At 38.7% G+C, this 18,307-nt stretch overlaps 1 pseudogene across 1 annotated transcript; it reads right to left on the bottom strand.

The window, feature by feature from the left end:
* Positions 1-15,222: 15,222 nt before the first annotated feature.
* On the bottom strand, positions 15,223-15,816 carry LOC148120363 (immunoglobulin heavy variable 3-23 pseudogene; annotated as a pseudogene). Its single transcript, XR_015739283.1, has 2 exons — positions 15,715-15,816; positions 15,223-15,614 (listed from the first exon to the last, which is right to left on the bottom strand). The product of XR_015739283.1 is annotated as an immunoglobulin heavy variable 3-23 pseudogene (transcript).
* Between the last annotated feature and the right edge of the window lie 2,491 nt (positions 15,817-18,307).

The raw sequence follows: 18,307 nt of genomic DNA, 5'->3' as shown, positions 1-18,307 counted from the left end.
GTCATCATACACACTGGTGACAGTTATCGAAACTGAAGTATTACCATAGTTCCGTGTACACATTCTCCTTCTTAGAGATTCCCCACACTTTATTTAGTTCCTTTATCACCATAAGCATAGAAAATGTTGTGTTTCCACACTGTCATGTCTCTTTAGGATCAATGTGAAATTGAAAAGCTCCACACTGCTGGGTTTCTACATATTATCTCTGTCTATCCCTTTGTCTCTGCTGGACATGGCTACTTTCTGAGATGGAATTTAGGTAGGGTGACACTTACCTCTAAGTAAAACTCCTTCTCTGTGACAGGAACACTTGAGACTTCTTTGATATTTCCTCAGTTCTGAGAAATGCTGTCCTATGACACCAAAAAGTTTGCAAATGAGACATTCCTTGTCGTTGTCTGCCTTCTTATCAATAATTGCTATGGAGATATATTTATATTTTCAGCACATAATTCTTTGCATCCTGAAATTTTCCCTAATATCTCTTTCTATTCCCCATTGTGCCTTTTTCCCCCAACTTGATACCAGGCAACACATGGCTGTCTTCAATGTGTCTTAGGTCAGTTTTTGTTTCTGCATATTTATATAGTCAGCATAATGGGAGCACTTAATAAATTTTATAACAAAACACAGAGCTTGACATCAGTCTGGTATTGTCAGAAGACTGTTTTTATTTTTCTGAATTCTCATGCTTTCTACCTACTCATCACCTTTTTCTCACTATACTAAACATTTCATTTCAAAACCTCTGTTTCACCCTGTGTCATTTCCCCTTTTCCCTTCACTTAAGATGTAATTTCCTTTCTTGACTTCTATTCTAGTTCTTAGCCAACAAAACAGAAATCAGAACACCACATACAGTCTCAAGAACACATCTGAATATTCTATAAAGCAGAAAATGTCCTTCCTAATCTTCAATACGTTGTGTGATATAAGATTTCCAGATTCATTCAAGATACTCCAAGGCTCAGAGAACACTGATGAAGAAGAGGAGGGAAGAATGTAATGAGTGAAACACAGGGAGGGGTGCTGTGAAATGCTGTCTTCTGGACATGTCATGGATATTACAATAATGGACTCATAATGACTGCTGTTGTTTGTAAAATCCTAACTAGAGCCAAGCCAGCCAAAACCCTGGTATAAATAGGGCTGATAATTCCTTGGCCCTACTTCTTACTGAGGAGCAGATGTAAATGTATTTTCTGGACAAGAGATAAAGTTCCTTTGTTTTGAGGGTATGGTCACTAGTATGATTCCAATATTGCAGTCCATGGGTTCACACACATGCACATATGGGCAGCACTAACTGTACTTAAATAAGTGTAAGTTTAATAGGGCCCCATCCTTGCCAGATTTGGGAGGAGCTGGAGGAAATTATATCATAAGTAGAGATCCAAAAGTATAAAGGAAAATAATATAAACTATGTAACTGAGGCTCAAACAACAAATTCAGAAAGCAAATAATTAAGGAACACTGGTAAATATTAAATAACTTGGTAGGCAACTTTATCTGGGACGATCTTCCCATCCAACTAAGAACGGGTGGAGTTCTTCACTTATTTAGTTTTATTTTAATTTATTAAACTTTTTTTTTTAAAAAAACTACCAATCCAAGTTCCCACTCCCTCCCATGCTCTAATTACCTCCACACACGCTCCCATCTTATCGCCATTTAATCCTCAGAGAGGGTAGGCACATTGCCTTGTGGAAGGTCCAAGGCGCTCCCTACCATATCTAGGCTGAGCAAGGTATGCATCCAAAGAGAATAAGATGTCAAAAAAACAGTACATGCAGTGTGGATAAATCCTGGTGCCATGCCAGTGAACTCTTAGTCTAACCCAGTCTTGCAAATGTCAACCCCATTCAGAGGAACTATTATTGTTCCTTACTAGTTTGGTTGGAGTTGGTGAACTCCCTTTAGCTCAAGCAAACTGTTTCAGTGGTTGAACACATCATGGTCTTGACCTCCTTGCTCATATTCTCATTCCTTTCATTCTTCACCTGGACTTGGGAGCTAAGACTAGTTCTCTTATGTGGGTCTCTGCCTCTGCCTCCATCAGTTGCTGGATGAAAGCTCTATGGTGATATTTAAGATAATCATCAGTCTGAATACAAGGCAAGTCAAGTATGGACACTCTCTCCTCTATTGTTCAGGATTCTTGGGGGGACATTCTTTTTGATTCCTTGGAATTTCTCTAGATTCAGGTTTCTGCTAACCCTGTAATGGCTCGCTCAATTAAGATATCTCTTTCCTTACTCTCATCTTTGTTTTTCCTCCATCTCAACCATCCCATTCCTGCAAGTTCTCCTCTACCCTCCACCTCTCCCTTTCTCATCTCATCCTACCCTCCCCTCTACCCCCACCCTATGCTCCCAACCGTGACAATCAATCCTGTCCATTTCCAATTTCCAGGCGGGTCTCTATATATTTTTCTTTGTGCCCACCTTATTACTTAGCCTCTCTAGACTGAATGTCTTTTGTTTACAGCTAGTATCCACTTATGAGTGAGTACATACCATTTTCATCTTTTTGAATCTGGCTTACCTCACTCAATATAGTGTTTTCTAATTCTACCTATTTGCATTCAAAATTTAAGATGCCATTGATTTTTACCACTGAGTAGTATTCTAATGTGTAAAAGTGCCATATTTTCTTTATCCATTCTTTGGCTGAGAGGTATTTAGGTTTTTTTCCAGGTTCTGGCTGTTACAATAATGCCTCTATGAACATAGTTGAATAAATGCTTTTGTAGCATGATTGATCATCTTTTGGGTATATGCCCAAGAGTGATATTGCTGCATCCTGAGGTAAGTTGTCCCAATTTTCTGAGAAACCACCATACTGATTAAACAAGTGGTTGTATAAGTTTGCATTCCCACCAGCAATAGATGAATGTTCATCTATTCCAAATCCTCTCAAGCATAAGCTATTATTTTTGTTTTGATTTTAGCCATTCTGACAGGTTTAAGATGGTTTCACAGAATTGTTTTGATTTGCATTTTCCTGATAGCTAAGGATGTTGAACATTCCCTAAGTATCTTTTGGCCATTTGAGATTCTTCTGTTGAGAATTCTCTGTTTAGTTCAGTACACCATTTTTAATTTTGTTATTTCAAATTTTTATGTCTAATTTCGTGAGTTCTTTATATATTTTGAAGATCAGTCCTTTGTCTGAAGAGGGTATATGGATCTTTTTCCATTTAGTAGGAAGCCTTATTGTCCTATTGACTGTGTTCTTTGCTTTAAAGAGGCTCCTCAGTTTCAGGAAATCTATTTGCAGATAATCCTATACATTGTTTGTAAAATCTCTTTTCACATTTGTTTAGTTGTTACTTTACTCTAAGGTGACATTATCCCATCATCATTCAGAATTAGGTGAAAGACATATCAATCCTGCCTTCCCTTTCAGGTCTCATGCTGCAATAACAGTTATTCTGGTTTTAGATTATACATATATGTCATCTAGGTATTTCCTTTTCTTTAAAATTATCTAGAGCAAATCAAAGGACAAGCTGAAGATAAGAGAATTTCAGTGGCATCTCTATAAATAACTATTACTTCTTTTCTACTACAGATGGAAAACTGTGCCTGTGCCTATTTGTTCAATGATTTATTTACCTTAATGTGGATATACATAGTCTTTTAATTAATATAGTTAGGCTCTCTGGATATTCTTGTTCAAAAGTAAAATCCTTGTTATTAAATTAGATGTATTAGTTCTGATATATTTTATGTCCAAAAAAACTCACTTAAAACTTTACCTTGTTCATCCATTTTAGGAGCAACTGTGTAAGCTGATCCTCACACTGACCCTGGACAATAAGACAGTGGAACCTCTGGGTTCAACATAGTGTGGAGTTATTCAATTCACGGTTATGTGTTCTTCTGTCAGGATTCTAAGAATGTACTCAATGTGGTCTCTAAAGCTTCGTCACATACTATTGGTGTCAATGAGTGAATTTCTGGAAAAGCTTAAGCCTCGGAACTAAAGAATTTCTTCTTCTTTTTAAACCTGCCCCAAATTTATGATCCATTAACACAGAACCCACAACAAACACATCTTCTCTGAAGACATTTCTCTAACTCACACATGAGAAGCCAGGATCTTACTGTCAGACACATCAGAGAGTGCATAGGAGTAATTCTGAGAGCAACAAAAGCACCAACAAACTGTGAAAATCTTAGAACTCAGTTGTCTATGGGAAGGGTTGGAGAGAGATGATCCAAGGCCTGGAGCTGATGTCTGCTAGGATGTGCATATTTTGCTGAGAATTTTATGGTCTGAGTTGCACAATATGTCTATAGAGAATTCATTAGCTTGGACTTCAAGGTGCAAGCTAATTTTACCAAAATGCAAAGGCTCAAAAATAGAATCTTGCAACAATTTTCACAACTGTACACTTTTATAAGCTCCTATTACTTTAGAAGTAGAAAACTGTGGATGGCTTATTTTCTAAACTAAGTGTGGAAATTAACATCAATTCAGGGAAGTTGTTGTTTCTCTACCACAATTTTAAAAAGAAACAGCATGAATTAAAGATTATTCAAAATTTCAAAGCTGTCTTACAAAATTTATAGTCAAAAAGTTTCATAATTTCAGACACTTGATGACATATATATATAATTATAATATTATATATTATATATTTAATTAACGTGCTGATTTGTCTGACAAAAAGCAATTAGACATCTTAGAATATTGTGGGAGAACAAAGATGTTTAGTGTGTAATTAAACAGCCTGATTAATAGGTTATTAGAGGTAAAGGTACTCTAGAAGATTTCTTTGTGTAAAGGAAAAGAAAAGGTCATGGCATCAAACAAGTATAATTGTAGCATATTCCAGTACTTCCTAGTTTCTGAAGTGACCACCACTGTTTCTGGGAGTACCTGTTGATCCTCAGCATCTACTGCTGGTCTAAGTAGAGAAGTTTCTGTACAAGCTCACATTGGAGTTCTCTAACTGTGTCTCTGGCACAGTAATTCATGGCTTTCTTTGAAGTTTGCATATTGTTCAGTTTTATGAAAACATAGCCCTTGGAGGTGCAGTGATATTTTGTTTCTGATCTTACAAATAAAGCTTCCTGAAGATCAGACTGCAATGCTAAGCCACTAGATAGCCATAGATGCCAGGCAATGGTGGCACACACCAGTAAATCCAGCACTAGGAAGATAGAGGTGGACGGATCTCAGTGAGTGCAATGCTACCCTGGGCTACAAAAGACTGAATCTGTGAAAAACAGAAACAGAGTTCACACAGAGGTGATCCCACCACCTGGGATCATATGCCTTTAATCCCAGCACTAGGGAGGTAGAGAGGGGAGTGAGATGGCTGGACAGAGAAAGGAATATAAGACAGGAGGAGACAAGATCCCAATGCAGTCTGAGGATTCAGTCTGAGAGGCTGTCTGAGGTGTTGGAGAGACAGCATTCTGTGAGAACATTTGTAGGGAGAGGATCTTCCTCTTTTAGTTAGAGGATTGATAGAGATAAGAACTTTCTAGTGGCATGTGATTTTAAAATTTTAATCTGAGAGGAGATTCCAGGGATTGATTTTATACACATAAGTGTTCTCGGAGTATTCACTGTCCCGCTTAGGGACACCATACCTGGAAACTTACTAGTTCCTATTTTCTGTTTGTCTGTGTCTCTGTCACTATGTACTTTTACATTTACATCCTTGTCTCTTCACCATTTAAAGAACACTGCAAAAGCAAGTTTCTACATATGATTGTTGTATTGATTAGGAATGGAGGGTCAGCTCTTCATAACTCCTCATAAAAAGCAGTAGCATGTGACCAGTCTTGTAGGTTATGTTAGCTGAAGCAATAAAAAGACAGAGATCCCTAAGTGATGACAAGAAGTGAAGAGGAGGAGATGCTGAACAATAGAAAATGTTTGTCTTGAGGTGAAGATTACCATAGAGAAAATGGAATTAAGGTCTTTTCTTCATGCCTTGGTAATGTAAATAATCAGAAAATGACAGAGAATAGCTCAAAACAATCTATCAGTAAATCACAGAGAAAACCACCAAATATTTCACACTGAACACCCCATATGTGGTGTCTTTTAATCCTCTGAGCATGTTCTATATTGTGAGTAGCAGTGGTGGGGAGGCTGCCTTCCTGTGCAAGCTCTGAAGGGTACGTACCCCATAAGTGCTTTGTTAACCTTGTTCAGACATTATGCTCAGTGTGTCTCATTTTTGCGTTATCTGAATTTTTCAGTGTGCTTTTTAGATCTTGGAAAAGATCACAAGAATGATTGCATCTTTTTCATACCATCCTAGAGAACTGGTATGTGACCCCTTATTCAAGAATTGTTTCTTTGGTTACTCAGAGTTTGTGTCCACATTTTGTTTTCTCATGCTTCTAGGGGTCCCTTCCTCAATGAAACTATCTAGAGGGAATAAATAAGAAAAATATGTTCAACAGAATGCTTTCACGCTAAATCTGCACATTACTTACAATTATCTTCCATTTGATAGCTGCATCCCTATACTTGAGTTTGTCCAGTCATTTATTCACTCACGTTTCCTGGATTCATGCACGTTCAGTTAATGACTCCTGTTACAATGACAGCACAATATATTATGGTTGTATGTGGTTAGAATTTGTCATTGTAGAAAAATCTATGATCATCTGGGAACTGCAAACATCAGTTGGAAGCAAATGCTCCCACTAGATTGGCATGTAGTTAAGCCTCTAGCGTCATTTTAGGGACATTGGAATGGCACAATTTCTTTTATATCATTGAGGAAGGAACTGGAAAATATTTCATTTGGAACAGGAAAAGGGAATTTGTTGCAGAAGCAGAAATTTTATGTATATTTAGACAGAACAAATCTTATTCATGCTAATCTATGAATCAGTCCTTCCTACCTCCCTCTTTACTCTGCTACTCACATCTGATGTCCTTTTCTGGCCACTCCTACTCTCATGTCTTTTCTTTCTATTTGTTCCTCCCCTCCTTCCCTGCCTTCTTGATAAGCTTCCTTATTTCCTTTCCTCTCTTCCCTCACACTCTCTTCCAAATCCTTTCTTCCATCACTTCCTTCAGTTCCCTTGTTTCTTGCTACATGTTACAAGCTGTTTCTGCTATATTTGCATAATTGTAATGGCTCCACTGTATCTAAAAGACAGCACCTAACTCTATCACATTCTTCCAGCTGTCTCTTGTTACCTTTCTTGGGCTTCAGAACATACATAATGTGTATATATTTTGGGGTGAGTATTCAGCAGTCACCTATTTTCAGTACTGGGGCAGTCATGGGTCCATGCTTTACATGTAACACACTTCAGAAAAGCTTCATTGACCAAGGCTGAGAGAAGCCCTAACATATTGGTATAAGTATAAAAGACAGTGTTAGTATATGCTCCTTGGCTAAAGGACAATAACAGATTTTCTCATAGTACTGTTGATCTTTGAACATAAATGTGCTATAATTTTTAAAAATATTGAAACATGTATTAATTTTGAAACATGATTAGCTCAGTTAAATATATTGAGGACCTCAGGTGGGTGTGGCATGTATAGTTCCTTTCCTCTACTTCCTGGACCATTTAACTAGCTTGGTTTTATACATATCTTGTACAGGAACACACAATAATTTATGTATATAATGACCATGCAATGTCCAGAGGTAACTATATCACAGAACTCCTCCCCGTTTTATGGTACTTTCATTCTTTCAACTCACTCTTCAGTGATGTTCCTTGTGTCTTGTGGGAGAAATATGGAGGGTTAGGGAAGTGGGGTATGTGGGAGTTTTGATGTAGACATTCTGTCTGTGGACAAGCACTCACACAGTTGTTTATTCTTAGTAGTGAATAGTCATGGACTCTCTGCATTCAATCTTGGTTGCTAGAGGACAGAGATTCATTTTATTTGCAGGTGTCCCTATTGGTTGGTTGCCTTTGACCATTATGAAAATCCACAACCACAGGCATATGGGCAATGCTATTTGGTTTTGTTGAGTTATAAAAAAGAACGTGAATTTTGGAGGAAAATATATTGCAAGTGCCAGGAAGAAAAAAATTGTAAGGAAAAACTAGAGTGAGAATATGACGAAGATACATTGCTGATGTGTATGAGTTCTCAAAAAATATGAAAGATGTTTTTGAAATATTATAGTATATTTAAAGTAAATTAGTGTAGAACATTAAAGTCCTTCTACTCCAATGTTCTGATGAGCAGCTCATTCACCTGCAGTGTCTTCCTACCCTCACAAATTGAAGTCCTTTAAATCTCTACTGTCTCCACGAATGCTGGACACATCCCTATCTTAAGTCTTTTTTTTTATTTTCAACAGATACTGACAGTGTAACTGTTTTGTTGAACATCCCCCCACACTTCTCTTGGAATCTGCATTCCTATGAAGCACCTGGAAGGTTGAGTTCTGGGTGAACGATTCCCAATGGCTCCTGTGCCTTGAGGACAATTCCTTTAACCACTTCCTAGAACACTCATAAAAACACAGACTCTTAGGACTCTTAGGAATGTTCCTCTCTCTTTCCTTCCTTTCACTCCAGGCTGTCAATCTTTATTTGGATACTCAGAGCATCTCCAATTTCTTCCTCTACTCTTTGTGGTTTTCTCAAATAAAGCTAGCAAGTTTCTCTCTCTCTCTCTCTCTCTCTCTCTCTCTCTCTCTCTCTCTCTCCTTACTGCATTCCTTATTTTCTTATTATTTTGTTTACAAGGGATACATATCTAAAACAAATATATTTTTGCTTTTGAGAAGATTCATCTCTTTCTTCAAAAACATGAATAATGAGTATCATATTTTTTTAAAAAAATTAAATTTAATGATGAGATAATTAATTGAGCCTGTAATTCTTATATAGAGACCACACAGCCCATCCTGATGGGAAGAGATTTGAAATGAAGGTGTATGAAAGAGAAAACATATAGGAAATAATGAATGTATATTAAAAGGAAAATTCATTTGTGCTGGTGAATTCAGTGGTCTGTATTGAAAAAGCATATGAATAAATATATAAAAGAAAAGATGAAGAGAGAAATGATTCCCACACACGCGAGCTCCTAGCATCACAGAAGATCCTGCAAACTCCAATCAACAGAGTGATCCACCTGCTATCTTTGAATGGGAGGTGAGGCACGAAGATGCCTTACCTGATGAGTAGGACAAGTTCCTGGGGCACAACTGCTGTCACCGGCTGCATTGTTCTTGAGTCTCCATGCTGAAGTCTGTCCAGGATCAATGACTTTCCACACAAGTTATGACAAGTTAGACAACATGTTCAGTGTTTGCTTTGATGTGTACACATTGTGTGAAGACTATGTTGATTTTAAAGCTTTGCTGGACTCATGGATCACTGACCATGTCCAACCTTTCTGTTAAACATGAATTCTATACTGATTCAACCATAAAACCCATATGAGACTTTGTCCTGAGTCTAGGGAACCCACTTTTTAGATCCTAAATTGTTTCATATCTGATCCTGGTGCCCAATGTACAGTCAGTTCTTCCCTCCATGATGGTCTCCATCTCATTTGTTACAGAGCACACCTGTATTTAAATACACATGCCACAGTTGAAAATACATTTTTAAATATGACAAATTCAAACATGTCTACACACCACACTTGAAGAGATATTTTTCTGGGTGATTTACAGAGGCAGTTCAGACATATGAAGTATAGCCTTTTATGTCCCTCTTCTTTTGTTCAGGGTAACTACGACCTACTTATGTTCTCACTGTTCCCTTCTGTTCATAAGGACACCCTGCAGGGAACCTTGTGTCTAGGTTCATACTTATTCTCCTCAATGTGCATTTTGACAAAGCAACACTTGGTTCATCATTGACTTTCAGAATATCAGTTATGAGGTACAAAGTGTTCTTGTCTCCAGCGCTGGTCAATTGGTCCTTGACAGAATTTGTATATTTTATTGAGACACCGGCCTTATATGTATTAGATCCACTCTGGTCCCTGGCCTGGAGCATGACAGACCCAGAGCACATAATAATCACTGAAGGTGAATCTACATGGCACAGAGAGAAGTTACACGGTTGACCCAGGCTGCAAGTATCGTCCTCCAGACTCCACTAGCTTCACCTCCCACAGGACACCTGAAAACACTGAAGGAAGCTGTTACACATGTCTACCTTCCCTCTTACTCATGTACACTTACAAACTCAGCATCTCGTTTTTGTTTAAATTGCCTTGTAAAAGAGCACCAAGAAAACCCCAGCTCATTCTCAGTTTTATGGTGAATGGTTTGTGTTCAGTGTTTATCAATGATGGACAGACATGAAAATCCTAGACTGGGCTCCTCTTCCTGAGCTTCAGTGTAAGAAGCAGGCTGATTTTTGTGAGGAGAATGAGATCCTGTTTGCAATTTCCTGCTATTTATGTTCTCTTTACCTAGGCTCAAAAAGTGAACTATGCTCAGGAAAGAACTGACATTCATGGTGGTCACTGTAGCCAAGATCAATGATAAAATAGATCTTCATGTTTCATGTCAGGATGATAGAGAGATGGAGGAAATCAAAGTTAATTTTTAATACCAGAGTATTCCTGCATGATCTGTTGGCTCTTACTAAAATTCTATATTCTTCTCTAACTGGAGAATTAACAGAAGCTCTGTTACAAATATAGTGACCCTACTCCCATTGATCTCCGAATCTCTTCAAAATTGATCCTGGTACCGACAGCATAGTCATGTCTGCCCTGTTTATTGCTCTCTGTATTGTTCAGATGAGATTGCATATTGTGTAGAAAAATAAACATTACAGGGGAAAACAGGACTTCAAAAATTTTCAGGTGTATTAAAAATTAGTAAAAACTAAGTTCTAGAATATTGCAATGGTGAGTCTCTCCTGGCCCTTAGTACTGCCTGCTGGCCCTGAGCTCTCTATAAGAGAGGCTCACACTAGATTTCTATCGCAGTGTCTCTGGAAGAGTAGTATATGGGTTTGTTCTCAGTTTGTAGACTGATCAGTTTTAAGAAAACTTGGCTTTTGGAAATGTCTTGCTGATGGTTGTCTAGGATTTGAGAACTGAATTGTAATCAGTGTTTTCATTATACTGTATTATTACCATTAACTCCAGACCCTTTCCTGGAGATTGGTTTACCCAGTGTACATGACAGCTGGTTGATGAGAACACAGAGACAGTGCAGGTGAGAGACAGAGAGGGTCTGGGTCAGCGGTGATGACTGCACCAGTTCAGGTATTGTCTCCTTCACCTGCAACTGGGATAGTGCAAATGTTCAAATATTCCATACGCAATGTACCTGGTTCTCGCTCCTGAAACACTCACAGGTTGGACAGGTCAAGAGGCAGAGGAGCAGCTCCAGGACAGACATGCTTTGCTGGAGCTCCAGTGAGAAGGAGATGGGGCTTCTCAGGTAGGGCTTGGCTTTCATTCTGAGCCTGAGGGCTACTTTGCATTGGGGAAGTTCCTGAGATGATAAAGGAAGCCCAGGAGGTTTCCCTTTCTTTTTCAGGTGACTGACTTTTGCTTCTGTTTCCCAAGTTAAAACTATATTTCACCATGCCCAACCATTAAATTCAGCGTTGTTAATAATTATTGAATTTATTTTCTTGAGAAACTTTTAACACAATATATTCTGATAATTATTTACTTTCTATCTTCTTTGACAGATCCTGCCCATCTCCACAATTCCAGATTTTCATAAAAACTCAGAGCTTTAAGAGTCTTTTACGAAAACATGTAAGGGTTTGGACATGAGATATTCTTTTCCATATAGACAGTTAATGGTTGAAAAATCCATAATCTGCAATATATTTTCTCTTAAAAATTAATATACCGTATACATATTTGCTTTTACAGATTACAATGTACAGTGATAATATCCAGGGCTCAAAAGATTGCTCAGTGGTAAGGCACGTTCCTCTCAGTACTAAAATCTTAGCTTGATTCACAACAGTTAGCTTAGAAGCTAGGTGTGAATGTTTATCCTATATTCCCACACTGAAGGCATTGTGACTGGAGGTACTCCAAGTCTTGCCAGCCAAAGATTCTGTCTGAGCACTTATGCTCCAGGTTCACTGTGATATCCTTACTCAAAAATAAGATAGAAATCAACTGGTAATCATATACAAACTCAACTCTAGCCTCCTGACACATGTGCAAACCATGTACTTTGCACACATAGTCTAGCCAATTAGCACTTCTAGCCAGTCGAACATTGTCCTTACTTGGCACTGGATTCATGGTTTGTAGTTATACATAATTATGCCATGGATGCTGTAGTCCTTACCATGGAAACCAAGAGATGAACTCCTGTAGACTTGTTTCCTCTCCACAGCTTTCTAAGTGCACTTCTCAGTGGGGGCACTTCCATTCCTTTTCCAGGCATAGAGTGGTTCATTTACGAGTATGAAAGTAAGAATGATATTTTTCTGAGTGCTTAATTCCTATTTTTAAGTGAGTTTGTTTCTTAAACTTAAGGTCTTTCACATTGTCACAATGCACTCTACGACAAAGCTATATGCCTAGCTCAATCTTATAAAACATTACATTTTTCTACAGAAAATAATTTTTGATGACTGAATTTAGTCACTACTAAAACAAACACCAGGAAACACAATTACTTCTTCTTTGACATCCAGCACTTATAACTGATTCTGTAAAGAATCAATTTATTGCCAGGCAGTGGTAGCACAAACCTATAATCCAGGCACACGGGAGGCAGAGGCAGGCTGATCTCTGTGAGTTTGAAGGCAGCATGGTATACAAAGAGCTAGTTCCAGAGCAGACTCAGAGAAACCCTATCTCAAAAACACAAAAACTAAATCAAACAAAAAACGGATCAATTTACTGAGCATGGATCTTGAGAATTTTGGGGTATAGAAGATAAATCAAACCAAATGAAGAAACAGAAGGAAGAGGACAAGGAGAAGTAGAGGGAAACTTCATCCTCAGCTGGTGACTCCTGAGTCTGGACTCCATAATCCTTTCAAGACTACTGTGTAGTTGAATCACAGCATGTGCTGGGGTCTCACTACTCATTTTCAACACCACACACCTGAATGAAAGAAAAATAAGAGCAGAGTGCACATATGAGTAACAGTATCTGCCACAAATCTAAAAGAAGAAGGCAGATACTTTTGAACTGGGTTCTCTGCCTCAGGTGCTTTGAGAATCACTGGGATCTTAAGGAACTGAAATGTTTTCAGAGGCTTTATCAGGGTAAGATAGGCTCTGGTTCTGAAGTCAAACCTTGAATCCCAACCTCGCTGCTCACCTGATCTCAGAGCAGGTTTCTGTGGTCAGATGATGCTGTGGTAACCTCTGTAATGTAAATTATTTATAGATGATGAGAAAGTATGCATCTCTGAAGTAAGCACACAGACACTCAGATGCATGTACACAAGATAGATATACAACCGATACAATCCTTCCTAAAACACACATACAAGGGCAGGTGGTTATATGCATATTAATATCATATAATATTTGAAAATATTCTCTTTCCACCTATGTTATTTATTCTACTTAAAAATAAATCACCGTCCTCATTCATGATGTACTGTGAATTCATTGATTTATCCCACTACCCTCTCTCCCCTTTTTCTCTTTAACTTCTTTAATCCTCTGTCCTCTCCTACTTAATGTCTCTTCCATTCTCTCTTCCCTCCTTTTCTGATTTACTGCACCAACTCTGCTTCTTTTTTTGCTCATCCAGACATGAGATTGCAGGGTCACATAACCTTGTGTAATTCTGTGAAGGACGCCGCAGTTTTCATAATGTCTTAGTAGAACCACATTCCCAATTCCACAGCACAGGCATCCCTTCTCCTCCATTCCCATAACACTTGGTCACATTTTTTTCCTTGAGCAAATGGCACTCATATCATTGGCTACAGACAACTAATTCTTTTGGGTTTAAGATCCATTTCTGTGGTTACGAAAAATGTTAGCTTTATGTAACACTTCCGCCCATTTTCACTGATCAAGGTGAAGCATCCCAATCAGAAGATGGAGGGCAGAACATGGTTTGTTCATGAGGACCTCACCTCTCAACTCTGAATTCCCAGAGCTATCTGTTAACCTCCTGACTCAAAACTTAGAAAAGTGAGAGAAAGGAATTTTTCTTGAAAAGAAAATTTAAACTGTTCTCTTGGATAACAGAAATTTTGTCATAACCTTTAATGGGGAGTACTGATGTTTCAAACTCGGTATTTTTTAATAAAAATGATAAATATATTTTGAAATATTACCATTTGAATCAAGGTCTCATATAAACTACACAATAAGTAGACCATTGGGCCAAATCACTGCACTGAAGGAGAACTTTTTAAAAATACACTGTTTTAATTAAGGGTATAGGTTTCTGTGTGGGTAGTGTAGTGCTCATGAAGATAAACAGATACCACAGAGTCCACCGGACTCACATGAGGCTCTGAGATGCCTTCATCTTCTAGGGCTTACAATCTTCTTTGGCTTCTTTGGGAACATATGCTCATCACTAAACAGGATCATTTTGCTCTGTGTGATGATCTGATCTGCATTAAGTTCAGGTAAAAGCACACCCTAAATTTAAAAAGCAAGTACAATGGGGCTGTGAAAATCAAGTTTTTGCCACACAAGAACACTTCAGTGTATTCTAAACAGAGAACTCAGAATCCATAACTATATAAAGAAATGGGTGTCAACCAGGTGTACCATATAGGCAATGTAGAGAATGAACAATCACTGGGTCTCACAGGAAAACAAGACTATCTAGTCATTAAGAACCAGGGCCAGTGATAGAATTTCTCTCACAATAAGTGGTAAGGATCATTAGGAAAAATTCATTATATTTCAACACACCCACCCTCATACACACAAACGTACATGGAGAGGCATGAAAGATTCATCATATGTCAACACACCCACCCATTTACACACACACGTACATGGAGAGGAGTGAGTGAGAAAGATTGAGAGAGAGAAACAGGGAGAGGGAGAGAGACTGACACATAGACCAAGATGGGGGGGGAGAGAAACTGAAATATAGACAGAGATATGGAGACAGATAGAGATAAAGGGAAACAAGGAGAAACACTATAACAAATAAACATAACACAACTGGAAACAGAAATTTGAATAATCATTTGGATATTCAAGGATTACTACACACTATACCTGTAGAGAAAATCCCAAGTGTGATATGGAGAGGCAGTACAGACACAGAGAAGTCCAGTCTTCCATGCTTCTCTAAGCAAGCTCTGCAGTGTTCCAGATCTCTAAGTGCTCTCAGCTCCCCCTGCTGGTCCCGTGTTCCCACAGAGGTGTTTTTGTCTGCGCTCACAGTAAGATTCAATCACTGTGTATTTTGCACAGTAATACGTGGCTGTGTCCTCAGACTTCAGACTGCTCATTTCCAGGTACAGAGTGTTCTTGGCATCGTCTCTGGAGATTGTGAACCGGCCCTTCACAGCGTCGGTGTAGTAGGTGCTACCACCACCATTACTAATGGATGCGACCCACTCCAGCCCCTTCCCTGGAGCCTGGCGGGCCCAACCCATCCACCAGCTACTGAAGGAGAATCCAGAGGCTGCACAGGAGAGTTTCAGGAACTTTCCAGGCTGCACTAAGCCTCCCCCAGACTCCAGCAACTGCACTTCACACTGGACACCTGCAAACACAAAGTATTCTAGTTATAAAACTGATGCAGAAGACTTTTTTTCTCTTTCTCGAGTACACACAATACACAGCATCTCATCTTTATGAATTACCTTTTAAAAAAAGAGCAAAGTAAACTAATATGAGCCCTAAATCCATGGTGAGTGTCCTGTGTTCAATGTTGAACTCCTCTGCCAGAGCTGCAGGGTCAGGACAGGGCTTGATTTTATGGGCACAAAGAAGCCTTATTTGCATATCTTCCACTCATAACATCAGGCCCTGTAGTTGTACCTGGGCAGAAGTCAGTACTCAGAGCAGATATAAGACATAATACACACCTATGACAGTTACAGAAATTGAAGAATTAATGTAGCTCTGTGTACACATTTTCGTTGTTAGGGATTCACCACACTTTATTTAGTTCCTGGTTTACTTGATACATAGAAAATGTTGTGTTTTCACACTTCATGTCTCTTTAGGAAAATGTGAAATTAAAAAGCTCCACACTCAGCTGTGTTTCTAGATATTAGTTCTTTCTGTCCCTCTGTTTCTGTTGGACAGGGCTTCTTCCTGAGGTAAATCTTGCATAGAATCACAACCCTCCATCTAAGAAGAACTCCTTTACTGTGATAGGAACACTTGAGACTACTGAAGTCAATTTTACTTCGTTCTCCTTTTTTCTGTTTTTATTACTTTAAAATAATACCAATCAAAATTCCCATTTCTTCTCCTCCTCCCACTTTCCTCCTGTTCCTCCCATCCCCTCACTCACCCCCCACTCCAGTCCTAAAAGAGGCCAAGGCACCCGGCCCTGTGGGAAGTCCAAGGCCTCCCCCATACATTCAGGCTTAGGAAGGGATGCATCAAAAAAGAATAGGATCTGAAATAACCAGTATATGCAGTGGAGACAATTCCCAGTGCCATTATCATTGGCCCCTCAGTTTGCCCCAATTGTCAATTACATTCACATGGTCCAATTTGATTCCATGCTTGTTCATTCCCAGTCCAGCTGGAGTTAGTGAGATCCCATTAGCTCAAGCACACTGTCACAGTGGATAGACCAACCCCTCGTGGTCCTGACTTCCTTGCTCATCCAGTAGTCAGACTGATGACTATCTTGAATATCACCATAGAACCTTCATCTGGTGATGGATTGAGACTAAGACAGAGACCCACATTGGAGCACTGGACTGAGTTCCCAAGGTCCAGTTGAAGAGTGAAAGGAGGGAGAATTTTACACAGTTCTTAGAGATGATGTCCTATAGCATCAGGAAGTTTGCAAATGTGATGTTTCTTGTGACCGTCTGTATTCTCAGTGGTTGCTATGGAGATAAGTTTATATTTGAAGCACTCAATTGTTTGCCTCCTGAATTTCTCCCTATGATCACCTTTTACTCCCCACTCTTCCTTTTTCTTTCCCACCTCGACACCAGGCAACACAAGGCTGTCTTCATGCTGTCTTAGGTCCGTTTTTATTTCTGCATATTTATATAGTCAGCACAATGGGGACATTTAATACATTTTTTGTAACAAAACACAAGATGTTCACATCAATTTTGTATTTTCAGAAGATTTTCAGAAGACTTTGTTTTTATTTTCCCAAATTTTCATGCACTCTACCCTCTCAACCCCTTTCTGTCACTACACCCAACTTTTCCTTTCACAGCCTCAGTATTACCCTGTGCTTTTTCTGTCTTGTCCTTCACTTAAGATGTCTTTTCCTGTCTTGATTTCCACTCTAGTTTCAAGTCTACAAAACAGAAGTCAGAACACCAAACACAAACTAACAACAGTGCATCCAGAGGAATAATTATGGGAGCAACAAAAGCACTACGAAAAACACAAACTGTGAAAGTCATAAAACTCAGCTGCTATGGAAAGGGCTGAAGACGTATGGACCAGGGACCACAGCTGATGTCTTCAAGGATGTGCTTAATTGTGGCTGAGATTTTTGTGGTCTGAGTCGCACGATATGCCATAAAGGAATCATTAGCTTGGATTTCAATGTGGAAGGTAATTTTTACCAAAATGGAAATGTTTAAAAAAATTTAATTCTGCAACAGTTATAACAATTGTACACTTTTATCAAGGTCCTATTAGTTTAGAAGTAGGAAACTGTGGGTGGTTCATTTTTTAAGCTAACTTTGAAAAGTAACATCAATTCAAGGAAGTTGTGATTTCTCTATCACTAGTTTAAAAATTAAGAGGTTGAATTAAAGCTTATTCAAAATTCTTACAAAACTGTCTTAAAAGGTTTCATAATTACAGACTTCTGTCTGTCTGTCTGTCTATCTATCTATCTATCTATCTATCTATCTATCTATCTATCTCTTTCTCTCTCTCCCTCTTTCTCTCTGCTGATTTGTTTGACAAGGAGCAATTAGACATCTAGAGGATTGTGTGGATGATTACACAGATGATTAGTGTATAATTAAAAGGCAAAATTAATAGGCTATGACAAGTAAAGTGAACTCTAGAGGATTTCCTTGTGTAAAAGAAAAAATAACAAAGGTTATGACATCAAACAGTTGCAAATGTAGCATATTCCAGATGACCACTGTTTCTGGGAGTATCTGTTGGTCCTTCACATCTGCTGCTGGTCTGAGTATATAGGTTTCTCCCCAAGCTCACACTGGAGTTCTCTCAGCATGTCTCTGGCACAGTAATGCATGGCTGTGTCCAAAGTTTGAAGATTGCTCAGTTTTA

This window comes from Myodes glareolus, chromosome 11 (assembly GCF_982192425.1).
Source record: "Myodes glareolus chromosome 11, mMyoGla1.1, whole genome shotgun sequence".
NCBI classification, from domain to species: Eukaryota; Metazoa; Chordata; class Mammalia; order Rodentia; family Cricetidae; genus Myodes; species Myodes glareolus.
This window is presented reverse-complemented; position numbering and strand designations above follow the sequence as displayed.